This window comes from Petaurus breviceps, unplaced genomic scaffold, assembly GCF_028583685.1.
Source record: "Petaurus breviceps papuanus isolate PSGF00001 unplaced genomic scaffold, PetGlider_PUasm1.0 89893, whole genome shotgun sequence".
NCBI lineage: Eukaryota > Metazoa > Chordata > Mammalia > Diprotodontia > Petauridae > Petaurus > Petaurus breviceps.
Window position 1 is genome coordinate 415,919 of NW_027187139.1, and position 16,058 is coordinate 431,976.

General features: G+C 35.7%; 1 long non-coding RNA gene across 1 annotated transcript; it reads right to left on the reverse strand.

The window, feature by feature from the left end:
• Window positions 1–5,969: 5,969 nt before the first annotated feature.
• On the reverse strand, window positions 5,970–15,280 carry LOC138176536 (uncharacterized). The gene is made up of 3 exons (XR_011172326.1): window positions 15,044–15,280; window positions 9,891–9,964; window positions 5,970–6,265 (listed from the first exon to the last, which is right to left on the reverse strand). It is a non-coding gene; the product is annotated as an uncharacterized lncRNA (long non-coding RNA).
• Window positions 15,281–16,058: the final 778 nt, after the last annotated feature.

A 16,058-nucleotide genomic window follows, 5' to 3' on the forward strand; every position in this document is an offset into this window, starting at 1 on the left:
GGGGTATTGGTTCTTAAAAGTTTGAAGCCCTTCTACTGGTGAGATGCTCCCCCAGGTGTATCCCTTGTCTTCTGCTCTGTAGCCTTAACTCTCAGAACACAGAACCAGTGGCTTCAGAGAACATACTGTAACTAAGCAGAACTCCAAGAGTCTTCCTGAGAGGGGAATTGTTCTGTTCAATGCCTCCTGATTCTCTAGTAGTCATGAAGGGAGAGTTTGTGAAAATATACAACATGGCCTCCCACTAAGGTTGTCTTGACGCACAACGCCATTATTCACTCTTTGACTACCACAGAGCTATGAATTAAAAATTCATCTTCCATAGAATTTTTCTCAAACCATTGCAATCTAATTTAATCCAATTCAATAAACATTTATTAATCCAATCTATCTTCCAACTCCACAACTCAGCTGAAACTGTTCTAAGGTTACAAATGTTCTCTTAATTAATCAGTCCAAAAGCCTTCACTGACTCCTCAATTTGCATGACTTTTCTGTAGCATAAAATACTATTTACTACCCTCTTGTCTTGGATACTCTTTCTTTTCTGGGTTTTAATGATACTAATCTCTCCTGGTTCTCCTCCTACTTGCTTGAACACTCACTCTTCAGTCTCCTTTGCTGAATCATTGCCTATATCTTCCCCCTGTGAATGTATGCTCTACCTTAGGCCCTCTTTTCTCTATATTCTCTCTTGATGATGTCATTAGTTCCCATAGGTCAAAATATCATCTGTATTATAGACAACTCCCAGATCTACCTATTCATCTTTCATCTTTCACTTGAGTCCCAAAACATAAACTCCTTGCCAGCTACTTAAGGACACAGCCTGTCTTTTTATTTCTTTTTTGCATCCCTAGCCCTTCTCACAATGTCTAGTATATAGTAGGTGCTTAATAAACTTTTATTGATTGATTGATCTCCCACAGGTATTTCAAACTCAACACATACAAAAAAGAACTCATTACCTTTCTTCCTAAAGCCCTCTCTATTCCTAATTTTCCTAAATCTGTTCAAGTTCCTCATCATCATTTGCATGGGCAATTACAGAAGCCTCCTCACTGATCTTTTTTTTTTAATCCCTTTCCCCATCTCCAATCCATCCCCTGCACAGCTGTTAAATTAATATCACAAAGCATAGTTAGGACCATCCCACTCACTGATCAAAAAGCCTCAATGACTCCCTTTTACTTGTAGGATAAGATTCAAACCCTTATGTTTGTAATTTAAAACCCCTCAGGATCTGATTCCAACCTGCTTTATAGACTGATTTCACATTACTTGTCATTATACAAGCTCACTCTAGAAAAAAAAATGATCTTTTTTACCATTCCATATATATGATATCCCATGTCCTGCCCCTATGTTTGCATACCAGTTCTTTCAGATGCTTGGAATGCTCTCTATTCACCTTTGGAATCCCTACTTCCCTTCATGTACAATCTCTTCCATAAGACCTTTCTTTCTCCCCTCACCCCACAGTTCTTAGAGCTTCCCCATTCTTGAAATCACTTTGGATTTATTTGATATATACTTCGTATTTACTACTTCACATATGCATCTTTTCCCTCCTCCAGTAAAATGTAAGATTCTTGAGGTGAGGAGCTATGTCGGAGCATTACTTAATGAAGTAAGTAGCTCACAGTAGGTGTGCAAAACAATACATTTACAAATATTTAGTAATTCAACAAAGAATGGACACGCTGTGTCCATCCTTATGCCATAACTCTATAGCATTATGGGTGCTGATCAAGTAGATTGCCTTCCTCATAAAAATGGCAATAACCATCTTGGTAATAGTTTTGGAAAATGATCACATTTTACTTTTCCCTATGTTTCCCCTCTCCTTTCTCCACAATGGGCATTCACTACCTCAAAGTACCCAACTCCCCAAACTCCCTCCCTACAATTCCCTTCATTGAATACTTCTTACCACAAGTGGGGCAATGCAATAGGGCTTAGTGTTCTTTCCCAGGGCCCCAGTTCTTCCCTTTGGTCACCCCCAGCAATCTGCCCAGGGCTGTACCCAGGAGTAAAGTGGAAACTGCAACACTGGGTCTGCCTTGTATTCCACGTCAGCAGATCATAGGGCCAAGGCTATTTGTTCCCTCCCACAAGCTCCAGAGGGGCAAGCATTGAGAAGGATGAGACTTCAGAGACATAAATTAGACTTTAGGAACACCTTACTTAACTTAAACTTGTGCTTCTGAGAATTTCTAGTTGCCTTCAAAGTTCAATTCATATAATTCTTCCTCCATAAGGACTGACTTGATCCTCCCAACTGCTAGTGCTATCTCTCCAAATAAATTATATTGTCTTTGTATTATTTTGCATATGCTTAATTTGTATATATTTACATGTGTACATATACATGTACACATGTAAGCTCCCAGAGGATGAGGAAAATTTTATTTATGTCTTTATGTCTTTACTTAAACTTACTAAAAGGAAGTTAATTGATCTGATTGCTGATTGATTGATTGGGTACTTCCCCAAAATGTTGCCCCAAATCATTCAGGGTTACTTGGTGGTCCAATCACTAAGATTCATTGATCTCATAGCAGAGCCTTTCAGGAGCTTGCTCAGTGTCCATTTATTCTTATTTTACACACCATACTAACAAACTTAGTTATATGATTGTTAAGCCCATGGAAGATTAAAAAGCAGTGATCTTAAATAGGGGGAAGGGGCTTCTAAAATAGGCAAGCACACCGAAAACATCATGAAGCAGATTCTGGCAGTCTGACAGTGCTGAAGAAGATAGAAAATCTATGAAAAACAGAAAAAAATAACTCAAAAAAGATTCAGTGTCAAGGTAATATATACCTCATTGACTCCTGAGGTTATTAAAGGAAGAGATAATCATTGTTCATGATGATATCCCTGAGTCCTCAAAAAAGAGGGTTAAATTACATTCTGTCTATAGTGCCCAAAAGGAAAATGAAGAGATAAAAAAGCCACATATTTTGGCATATTTTGCATGCAATGTGGTTATAACAAGAATGGTTTTGATGCTTAATGTAATAAACTCTCAGTTGCCCAGAAAACTCAGCTATTCAGACACTCTTCAGAAAATGTCAATATTCATTCTCCAGAGAGTTCTTTAAAGATGAAATTTCAACCAATTAATCAATTTATAAATCAATAAACATTTGTTAGGTGCCTGCTACCTGCTAGATACTGGAGATATACAAACAAAAACACTTTATTGATCTATAGGAGTTTACCTTCTATCTGGAGAGAAAATACAAACATATATATTATATTGAAAATAATTGCAAGGTAATGAGAAAAATCTCTGAAAACTGAATGAGTTAGGAAATGCTTCTTGTATAATGTGGCACATGAGGTCAGTTTTGAAGGAAGCTAGGTAATTAAAGAGGGAGAAATCAGGAGAAAGTATATCCCAGGAATGAATGATAGCCAATATAGAAGTACACAGAACAGAAATGAAGCATCATTTGTAGGGAACAGTAAGAGGGTCAGTTTGACTGGACCAGATCTATCAAACATGTGGTCTGTGGACTGTGTGTAGGACACAACACTTCCAAGGGCAGCCTGAACAAGATTAAAATATAATGGGAAATATTTAACAAAATAAATAAAAATATAATAAAACAGATAGCAGTGCATTTTAAATCTAAACATAAAATTTCTTCAAATGCAGTTTTATTATTATAAAACTAAATAATTTATTACTGTTTACTAATTCTAATTTGTTAGCATTGATTAGTGTGGCAATGGAAGGGAGGTAATAAGTGGGAGTAGGATATGAGGAGATGGTTTGGAGGTTAATAGAAAGTGAGGAAGCTCAGAGGTGAAGTGGTAGGGAGAAAAACGATAGTCGGGAGTCCCAGCAGATAGTAACACATAAAAGGCAGATGTCAGAACTTTATGTATAAGCAAATGGGTGAAATGGTAAAAAATTCTGATAGTATCACTGTCTGTAGCCAAGTTTCTGTCTTTATATATTGCCATCTGTTTTCAGTGAAAAAAATGTTGTGATATTTTTGAGCATTTGAAGGGTTATTAATGAAAAGAAGAAATACAGAGCTGTAGATTACAAATTTTTATTTGATTAAGTACCTTCTTAGACTCCTTCTCAAGACCCTCCCCAAATTCCTCCTCTAGACCATCACTAAATCTTCCCACAGTCTTTCTGTATATAAGATCCATCTTGCCTCCATGAAGGGGCTGAGAATTCAATCTAGTGCAGACTCACTCTGTCAGATTATTCTGGTCCAATTGTCCATACAAGCTTCACATATACTTAGGATCCTTAAGAGTCTACCTATTATGGCAAATCTTTAATAAACTTTGCTTTACTTTGGCTGAGAGAAGAAGACTTGAGTCAAATTCATTTGGTAGGACCTGGCATGTTGATATTTGGGGGTCTCAAGTACCCCTAAACCTTGGCCCTAGGGGTGTGATTTAGAAGAGGATCCAACAAAGTAGACAGAGAAGGAGTGGTCAGAAAGGTTGGGGATAGGAGGAAAACCAGGAGAGAATGGTGTCCTGAAAATCTAGAAAAATCAAGGAGAGAATGATCAACAGTGTCAAAGACTACAGAGAGACCAAGGAGAATGAGGATTGAGAAAAAGTCATTGGATTTGTCAATAAAACATGACAATACATATACCAAGGTGTTTTGTGTGTGTGAGTGCGTGTGTGTGTGTATGTTATGTGTATACACACATAACAATCAGTAGCATTTATATAGTACCTTAATTTTGAAAAGTGACATATTATCTCAGCTTATCATTAATCTTGTGAGATAGCTATTATCATTATCCCCATTTTTATAGGTGAAGAAACTGAGGCAGACAGTGATTAAGTCAAATCAAACCAAGAAGATTTTATTAAGTGCCAATTATGTTCTAGGAATGTACTAATCATGGAAGATACAAAGAAAGGCAAAAGATAGTCCCTGCTCTCAAAGAGTTTATAGTCTTGACTTGCCCAGGGTCACATAGGCATCTAAGTGTCTGAGGCAGGATTTGAACTAAGGTCTTCCTGACTCCGGATCCAGCACTCTATCTATGCTGTCACCTAGCTGATAAATAGATATTTACATATCATGTATGTGAATCATCTTCATAGAGATGATAATTAAATCCATAGAAGCTAATGAGGTCACCAAGGAAGAGAATATAGAGAAAGAATAGAAGAGGGTCTAGGACCAAGTTTGGGATATATCCACAATTTACAGTGGGGCCCTGATATTGATATAACAAGGTGGCTGAGAAGTTGGTGTTGATGAGGAAAGTGGGCTTTTTTCTTCAGAAACTTGAGTAATAGAAAAAGGATAAGGGATGATATAAAAGGGTTTTGAGAGGAATGGAAAGGAAGGAAAAGGAAATCAGAGCATGTAGCCCCTATTTTTTCAGTGAAATATGATATAATGCTCTCAACTGAAAGGGTCAGGGGAGGAGGTAGTGTGGGAGACCTGAGTAGAAGTTTAGAAGAAATGCTGTGGGGAGTGTGACAGAATCATTTAGGGCCCAGTTGATATTAGATAACGTGAAGCTAAACCAGCTAGTTTTAAAGTTTGGAAGGGAAGAAAGAGAAACCAAAGCTTAGATGATGTCCTGGGAAAATATTGAGAAATCAAGGACTTGAAGGTCAAAGTGAAGATGAAAAATAGATTTAGGATATGTAAGGCATGGAGAGAGATCAAATGACAAGAGATTGTAATCAAACTGCAAAATTTAAGAGTTCTTTATCGTGGAAGTGGGCCGCTTGTGAATGATGACAGGAACAAGGTTGTGACCATCCCTGGGTATGGTTTAGATGGAGTAGAGGAATCTATCATGGGAGTTAAAGGGAAGGGCTGAGATTTCATAGTATTTAAAGGAATAATAACATGTACAATTATGTTCAAGTCCCTTCATATAAGGGCGTGATCTAATGTTGAGAAGAACATATGAACCTTGAGAAAGGAGAGAATGATCTGGGGTCTGGTAGATAACTGCTACCAGGATCTGGACTGGGTGATGTTCTTGGGTAGAGTCATGTGTGAGTTGATAAATATTTAACAACTGGCTTTCAAAAAAATGTACACACAACACAATTTTAAGTTTAATCTACATTATTGACATTTTCTCTATCACTTTCTGAAGTCTAGACAATCAACAAAACATAAATCAAGCCCTGATTTGTAGCATTTATCTACTTCTGAGGTGTAAATGCTCACATTGAAAATTTGACAATCATTTCTTGGGAGCTGGTTCAATCTGGTTCCAGCACACTCCTGGGTAGAGCAAACCTTAAAAGAGGAAAAGTTGTTTAGTGAAAGTGGTAGAGGGAGAGTAGGAATTTAGCAGTGGGAAGCAAGGAATATTCTGACTTCACTTTAGCAAATCTAGTGCTTTATAGGGGAAGCAACAGTCTGAGAGAATATACACTTTTCTGGAATTCTGAAAAGTGTATAGTGTCATCTGGTGGAATCAGGTGTTTGTGATTGTTGGAAAATGGAAGAAGCATGAAATGAAGGTGTTTCAAATTAAAGGAAGTTTGTTCATTATGGAATAGGAATTCCAGAGAGCATAATAGAAGAGGCAGAAAGAGCTGGAATGGATCATGGGAGAGTTTAGGTTGAGATACATGAGGATCAGGATGAAAGAATAGGACAATAAGGATGGGAAGAGAAGGGTGACATTTGTAGGCAGCCAGGGATTCAGCATCACTGGGACTAAGAGATAAAGAAGAGTTGAGAGTTTGGTAGTAAGAGGGGATGTCAGGGAGGAGAAGTTCCAATGATAGATAGCAGATGAGGGAATGTTCCTGTTCTCTGTTCCTTGAAATGCTTTGACTTCCCCTTGGAATTTCTCAGTTTCCTGTCATTTTGTTGTGATTCTCCCTGGAGGACATCGGCCCTCAGGGTAGTATCAGTTGTGGGAATGACCATATAGTATTTTTGACTGGAGGGGGAGGTCACAACCTGTATTTTTACCTGGGGGTCATGCTCACCTGGGTTTTACTGCAAACTGTAAGCTCTTTTAGGACAAAGAAGACTCATATCTTATATTTATTTTTCCTCCAAAGTACTGGAGGGATTACAGGACTGATTACTGGCAATAGAGTTTGTAATCTCCAAATCCAACCCTGTGATTTTATAGAAGAGAAATTGAGTTCCAGAAAAGAAAAGTGATTTGTCCAACATCACACAATTAGGAAGAAAAAGAACCAGAAATCAAACCCATCCTCCAACTCCAAATACAATGTTTTCTCTTGTACCATTCTTCCTTTCTATATAGTGGATATTTAATGAATACAGATCATAATTCCCTAATACTAGCTCCATAAAGCTAGTCTTCTTTATGGATGGACTATTGTTCATATCTGTCGGTCTATAGAGCATAGCTGACTTCTAGGGGTAGAGCCAAGATCGAAGAATAGAGAAAGTTGATCTCTCTCTCAACATTCCCCTCCAAACAACTTTAAAAGCTATGTCTCAAATAGAATTTTGTACTGACAGAGTCAACAAAACATCAGGGTAAGGCATTCTTCCAACCCAAGACACATAAGATGTTGGAAAGAGAGATCTGTGATATGGGGAAAGAATATGATCTGGTCCCCATGTAGAAGAAATACCAGTGGTGGGACTAGGTGATAGAAATGGAAGCAGCAGCAGCTTCAGGTGCTCTCAAGTCAAAGATGTTAAGAGGCCTGGCAACTGGTCAGAAAGATATTATAGTATACTCCTATGCCAGTACTAGATACAGGACCATATACTGTTTGAAAACTCCATTGCCTATATATACCTCTGGGTCATAGTTCAAGGACAAAGAGGAGTACTTTCAGTCAAGAAGAAGTGGAAGCCCTGAGGGGCAGTACTGATGGCAATCCCAAGGAATTAGGGTCCCTCCTTGGGTAAAGACTGGAGCGTAGACCAAGAAAGCAGGGACCACACCTCTCTTCAGATCACACCTCCTTGGAAGCATTGAAAACCCCCAAATGTCCAGAATTAACTCTTAAAACAGCAGTTCAAAAAAGTCTGAACCTTGAGACCTCCCCCACCCTCACCACTCACTCTTGAGCAGAGCCCAACATTAACATAAAGTTCCAACTTAAGAAACAGGGTGGAAAAATGAGCAAACAAAAACAACAAAAAGGATTTGACCATAAAAAACTACTATGGTGACAAGGAAGATCAAGAAAAACACCAAAGGAAGAAAATGAGGTAAAAATACCCACAAGCAAAGTCTCAAACAAACAAAAAAAAAATAGTGAATTGGATAAAAGTCCAGGAAGAAATGCTAGAAGAGTTAAAAATGATTTTCATAATCAAAGAAGAATGTTAGAGGAAAAATTAGATAAAGAAATGATAACAAAGAAAGAAAATGATGAAAAGACAATTAATATCCTAAAAGAGGTACAAAAAATAACTGAAGAAAATAATATCTTGTAAAGCAGAATTGGTCAAATGGAAAAAAAGTACAAAAAAATCACTGAGGAAAAGAACTCTCTAAAAAGCAGAACTAGGTGAATGGAAGCTAATGACTCCATGAGAAATCAAGAAACAATGTCAAAAGAATAAAAAAAAATAGAATAATATGTAAACTATTACATTGGAAAAACAACTGATCTGGAAAATAAATCAAGAAGAGATAAATTAAGAATTACTGGATTATCTGAAAGCCATGATAAAAAAGACCAGGATTAAAAAAAATTATCAAGGAAAATTGCTCTGATATCCTAAAACTAGAGGGTAAAATAGAAATTGAATGAAGCAAACTATCACCATCTGAAAGAAATTCCAAAATGAAAATTCCTAGAAACATTATAACCCAATTCTAGAGCTTCTAGATCAAAAAGAAAATACCTTTTTTTAAAAAGCAATTGGGGTTAAGTAACCTGCTCAAGGTTACACAGCCAGTTATTTCTGGGTGTGGCATTAAGTATCTGAGCCTGGATTCGATCCCAGATCTCCCGACTCTGGGGCCAGCTCTCTTACTCACTGTGCCACCTGGCTGCCCCCAAAAGAAAACACTTTAAACAACAAGAAAATGAACCATTAAATACAATGGAACCACAAGAATCACACAAGATTTAGTAGCTTCTACAATATAGGAGCAGAGGACTTTAAGAATATGCTATTCTGGTAGGCAAAGGAGCTAGGCTTACAACCAAGAATAAACTACCCAGCAAAACTAAGTACAATCTTTTAACAAAAAAAAAAAATGGATACTGAATGAAATATAGGATTTTCAAGAATTTCTGATGAAAATGTCAGAGATGAATAGAAAATCTTACCTTTAAATACAAGACTCAAGAGAAGCATAAAAAAGTGAATATGAAAGGGAAATCATAAGGAACTCAATAAGGTTACGCCATTTAGCTTTTTTTATGAGAAGACAATACATGTATCTTCTTAGAATTTCATCAGTATTAGGGGAGTTAGAAGGACTCTTCATAGAATGAGGGTACAGGAATGATTTAATTATTTTGGAATGATATAAAAAATAGATAAGTGAGAAAGAAGGATACCCTGGGAGAAGGGGGAAGGGAAAGGAAAAATGGAGAAAGTTATTTTACATAAAAGAATTGCTCAAGGAAGAACTTTTAAATAGAGGGGAAAATGGCATGGGGGAAAGGAATGCTTGAATCTCACTCATGTCTAAATTGGTTCAAAGAAGGAAACATATCTACATTCTTAATTGGTAATATAAATCTATCTTGCCTCATAGGGAACTAGGAGGGGAAGGGAATTTTAAAAAAGGGTGGAGGTGATAAAAGGGAAGGCATATAAAAGAAAGCAATGGTCAGAATTAAAACAGACTTTAGAAGAGGGACAGGGTAAAAAGAGAGAGAGAGAAGGATACACTGAAGAAAACAGGATAGAGAGAAATGAATGTACAGTTAGTAATAATAACCATGACTCAACTCACCCATATAATCAAAGCAGATAGCAGAATGGATTAGAAACCAGAATCCAACAATATGTTGTTTATAAGAAATACACCTGAAATGGAGAGACACACAAAGTTAAACTAAGGAATTGGAGCAGAGTCTAATATGCTTCTGAGCTAAAAAAAGGGGGGGGAGGGGAGGAGAGGGTAGCAATCATGATCTTAGAGCAGAAACAAAAGAAAAGACCTAATTAAAAGGGATAATCAAGGAAATGTTTCTTAAAGGTTCCATAGACAATGAAGTAACATCAAAAAATTTCATAGCAAATCTCTCTGACAAAGGTGACATTTCTCAAATATTTATTAAATACAGAACTGAATCAAATTTATAAAAATAAAATAAATTTCCCAATTGATAATTTGTCAAAAGATATATATGGGCAATTTTCAGAAGAGCTGTCTATCAACATATGAAAAAATGCTCTAAATCACTATTAATTAGAGAAAGACAAATTAAATCAGCTTTAATATACCATCTCATTCCTATCAGAAATCATTAATACTGGTGGGAATGGAGGGGGGAAATATATACATTAATGAAATGTTTGTGGAGGGGTGGTCCAATCATTCTTGATTATAGTTTATAGCCCCAAAGGGCTATAAGTCTATGCACAGCCTTTGATCCAGCAATACCACTACTAGGTCCATACTCAAATGAGATAAAAAAAAGTAAAAGAACCTCTTTATAAAAAACTATTTTTAGCAGCTCTTTTTATGGTGGCAAAATATTGGAAATCAAGGTGATGCTAATCAGTTAGGGAATGTCTGAACAGGTTGTGACATATGATTGCAACTGAGTACAATTGTGCTGTGGGAAATTATGGAGAGGGTGGTTTCAGAAAAAACAAAACAAGACAAAACATGGCAATACCTATATGAACTAGTTCAAAGTGAAATGAGAAGAACCAGGAGATCATTGTGCATAGTAACAACAATGTTGTAATGATGATCAACTGTGAAAGACTTGACTACTGTGATCAATATAATGATCCAATTTCAAAGGACTTATGTTGAAAAAATGCCATCCACCTCTAGAGAAAGAACTGATAAACTCTGAGTATAATTTTCTCACTTCATTTCTGTGTTCCTTTTTGAAATATAGCTAATATGGAAATATGATTTGCATGATTTCACATATGTAATTAATATCATGCTGCTTGCCATTACAGAAAATGATAACAATGAGACATTTCAAAATTTGTGGGATGCAATCAAAATGATACTTAGGGGAAAATTTATATCTATAAATGCTCACATTGATAAAAGAGAAAAGGAGCAGATCAATGAATTGGGTATTCAATAACAAAAATCCCCTCCAAAAAACCCCAACGACAACAACTAAAAACTAGAAAAAGGACAAGATAAAAATCACCAATTTAAACATCAAAAAGTCAAACTTGAAAGTAAAAGGAGAGATTAATACAATTTAAAGTAAAAAAGAAATCAAACTAATAAATAAGACTAGGAGATAGTTTAACAACAACAAAAACAACCCAATAAAGTAGATAAAGCATTAATTTGATTTAAAAAAAGAAAACCAAATTACTAGTACCACAAATGAAAAGAGTGAATTTATCACTAAATAAAATTGAAGTCATCATTAGAAGTTACTTTTCTCAATTATATGCCAGTAAAACTGAGAATCTAAGTGAAATGGATTAATATTTACAAAAATATAAATTGCCCAGATTAACAGAAGAGGAAGTAGAAATTTAAATAATCCTATCTTAGAAAAAGATATATAACAAGTTATAAATGAACTCCATAAGAAAATATCACCAGCATCAAATGGATTCATATGTAAATTATACCAAGCATTTAGGGAATACTTAATCTCAATATTATATGAACTATTTTAAAAAAGGTAAAAGAGGAGTCCTACAAAATTCCTTTTATGACATGAATATGGTTTTGATAGCTATCTCAGGGAGAGCAAAAACAGAGGAACTATAGACCAATTTCCTTAATGGATATTGATGGAAAAATTTTAAAATAAAATACTAGAAGTAGATTATAGCAGCATACCACAAAGATTCTACATTGTGACCAGGTGGTATTTATAATAGGATTGCAGAGTTGTTTCATTATTAGGAAAACTATCAGCATAATTTATCACATCAATAGCAATAACAAAAACACTATGATTATATCAATAGATGCAGGAAAAGGTTTTGACAAAATGTAATACCCATACCCATTAACAACACTAGGAAACATAGGAATTAATGGAGCCTATCTTAAAATGATAAGTAGTACCTATCTAAAACCAAGAACAATCATGATCTGTGACAGGGATAAACTTGAAGTCTTATCAATAAGATCAGGTATGCAGTAAGGATGTCTATTACCACCACTAATAACCAATATTGTACTAAAAATGATAGGTATAGCAATTAGAAAAAATGATGGAATAAAAATAGGCAATGAGGAAATAAAACTATCAGTCTTAACAAATAATATGATAGTATATTTAGAGAATCCTAGGGAATCAACTAAAAAAAAATGAGTTGAAACAGCAACTTCAGCAAAGTTGCAGGATATAAAATTAGTCTACATAAGTCCTCAACATTTCTATATATTACTAACAAAGTCCAGCAGGAAGGGATTGAAAGAGAAATTCCATTTAAAATAACTCGACAATATAAAATATTTGGAAGTCTACCTACCAAGACAAACCCAGAGATTATATGAATACAATTAGAAAATATTTTTCACAAAAATTAAGACAGATTTCAAAAATTGGAAAAATATTAACTGCTTGTGGGTAGGTTGAGCCAATATAATAAAATGACAATTATATCTAAATGAATTTACTTGTTCAGTGCTGTACCAATCTACCTACCAAATAATTATTTTACAGAGTTAGAAAAAATAGTAAGAAATTCATCTGAAATAACAAAAGGTCAAAAATATCAAGGGGATCAATGAAAAAAAATGTGAAGGAAGGTGGTCTGAGTATCAGATCTTAAACTGTGTTACAAAGCAGTAGTGATCAAAACAATCTGGTGTTGGGTCAGAAATAGAGTGGTGGATCAGTAGAATAGATTAGGTACACAATACATGGTAGTAAATGACTACAATTATCTAGTGTTTAAAAAACCCAAAGATCTAAGCTTTCATTGTAAGAATACAACATTAGATAATAATTGCTGGGAAAACTGGAAAGCAGTTTGGCAAAAACTAAGTATAGACCAACATCTCACATGTATACAAAGATAAGGTCAAAATGGATAAATGATTTAAACATAAACATGTTATTATAAGTAAATTAGGGGAACATGGGAAAATGTACCTATTTGATCTATGGAAAAGGGAACAATTAATGACTAAGCAAGAACTAGAGGGGATTATAGGAAGTAAAACAGTTAATTTTGATTATGTGAAATTACAAAGCTTCTGCAAAACAAAATAATGCAGCCAAAATTAGAAAGAAAACAGGAAATTGGGGAAAAATTTGCAGCATTTCTCTAGTAAAGACCTCATTTCTCAAACATATAGGGAACTGAGACAAATTTGTAAAAAATAAGAGCCATTCCCCATTTGATAAATGGTCAAAGTATATGAAGAGGCAATTTTCAGACAAAGAAATCAAAACTATCCATAGTCACATGAAAAGAATGCTCTGTCATTATGAAGAAATGAAATTAAAACAATTTTGAGATACCACCTCACACCTGTCATATTGCCTAATATGAAAGAAAAGGAAAATGACAAATGTAGGGGATGTGGGAAAATTGGGACAGTAATGCACTAGGTCATAACTAGTTCGACCATTCTGGAGAACAATTTGGAACTATTCCCAAAGGGCTATATAACTATGTATACCCTTTGACCAAGCAATACCTCTACTAGGTTCATATTCCAAAGAAATAAAAGAAAACAGAAAAGGACCTTTTTGTACAAAAATATTTATAGCAGTTCTTTTTTTATGCTGGAAAAGAATTAGAAATTGAGGGAATGCTCATCAATTGAGTAACGTTTGATGAAATAGTGGTATATGATTTTGATGGAATACTATTATGCTCTAAGAAAAGATGAGCAGGACTCTCCAAAAAAATTGGAAGACTTATATGAACTGATACAAGGTGAAGTGAACAGAACCAGGAGAATATTGTACATAGTCACAGTAATATTGTAAGGATGATCAACTGGGAAAGTATTAGCTACTCTGATCAAGATAATGATCCCAGACAATTTCAAAGGACTCATAATAAAAAAATCATTTCCAGGGAGAAAACTTCTGAACTCTGAATGCAAATTGAAACATACTCCTTTTTCCTATCGGTATTTGTATTGTTTTATTAGGTTTGTGTTTTCCTTTGCAACAGGCTAATATTGAAATATATTTTGTATGACCTCATGTGTATAATTGAAATAAAATTGCTTGCCTTTTCATGGGGAGGAGAAGGACGGGAAGGAAGAAGAGAATTTGGAACTCAAAATAAAAAAAAAAAGATTGTTAAACTTTTTACACATGCAATTGAAAAATGTGAAATGAAATAAAAGTGATTTCAAAAAATAATATAAAAAATATAGAGCAAAGCAATGGGAAGGTAAGACTAAGTAGAGAAATTCAGTGTTTGAAGTCAGGGGTCTTACTATTGGTGTTATACAATAATATTGGACCTGGTAAGCCTAGGAAAGGAACTCTTGGGATTTTACCCCTACTTTTCATGGATTCCCAATCAAATGGATCATAGAATTTAGAACTTCAGAGTTAATTAATGCCACCCTTTTCATTTTCTCACAGATAAGGAAAAGAAAAAGTGAAGTCACTCAAAGTCACACAGGCAGTAAAAGTCAGGATTTGAATCCAGATCTTTGATTTTAGTGAAAATTTCTTTCAGCTGCACTACAGGGCAAAGGTCAGCTGCCCTGTACACAGTTCCATGTCCTAAATAGCAATTAGAGGTATTTAGCCATTGGTGAGTTTGGGGTGGGGAGGAGGACATAGACTGGGCTACAGTTAAATATTGGTCCTCAGGGCCCAGAATCAGTAAGATTTGGGGGAAAGGAGGGTGTTTTGAGTTGACTAGTGTTAGTAGAAGTTACTTTGAGATAGATATTTATGGCCCCCAGGCCAGTTGCACCCAATTCAAATGTACACAGTCTGACTCAGAAACAGTACTCACCTGGCAGCTTAAGGAGAGAGTGAGGCCACTGCTCAAAAAGGTAGGCTGGAGAAACTGGAAAAATAACCTGCCCTTGGTGTCGCAATCTGTCCATTTCCTGACCTTCCCCGGAAGGGTTAATTCGCACAGAATTCTAGGAATTAGAGTTCAGTGACTAGCTAAGGCCTATTCTGCTAAAACTCAGTCAGGTGAGGGCCAAGGACACTGGGTAAAGAGAGCTTTAACAATGTTAATCTGTATTTCTCCCCAAGGGCATAAATATGTTACCAGGCAACAAATGAGAACCATTTTAACCTTCTCTTGCCCATACTTTCTCATGAGAGAGAGAGAGAGAGAGGTGGTGGAGGTTGTTTAACCTGGGAATGGGGAAGCAGAGAGGGGGAGAGGACATAGAACTCTATCATCTACTCTACCTTCCTCTTCACTTTTTCATTTTCACTTATAATTAATTACTTTGTGGTTTTTATGCCTCTAAAGGACTGAAAGTGCTGTCAAAACCACCTAAATTTGTCACTCTGGGGCAAAATTCCTCCACCATAATTATGTCATTGACTGTGACCAAGAATCAGGTGAAGACTTCTGACTGTAATTAGATGGGAATTCATATTATAGAATATTCATTAATTGTCTTGACTTTCAAAATATCTCCTGTTTAGCAGGACTTATTAGTGCTTTAGGGAAACTAGGCAGCACAGTGGATAGAACTCCAGGTCTGGAGTCAATAAGACCTGAGTTCAAATTTGACCTCAGATACTTTCTATCTGTGTGACCCTGGGCAAGTCACTTTACCCTATTTGTCTCGGTTTCCTCATCTGTAAAATAAGCCAGAGAAGGAAATGGTAAACCAATTCAGTATCTTTGCCAAGAAAACCTCAAATGAGGTCATGAGGAATGAACAACAACGAAGACAAAACATTCCATGAGCGCAGTCTTTGAGAACCCAGAGTTAATGCCAAAATGAGATGGCTGCTCAGAGATGGACTTTGGTCTCTGAGATCTTCCAGCTTTGAGATTT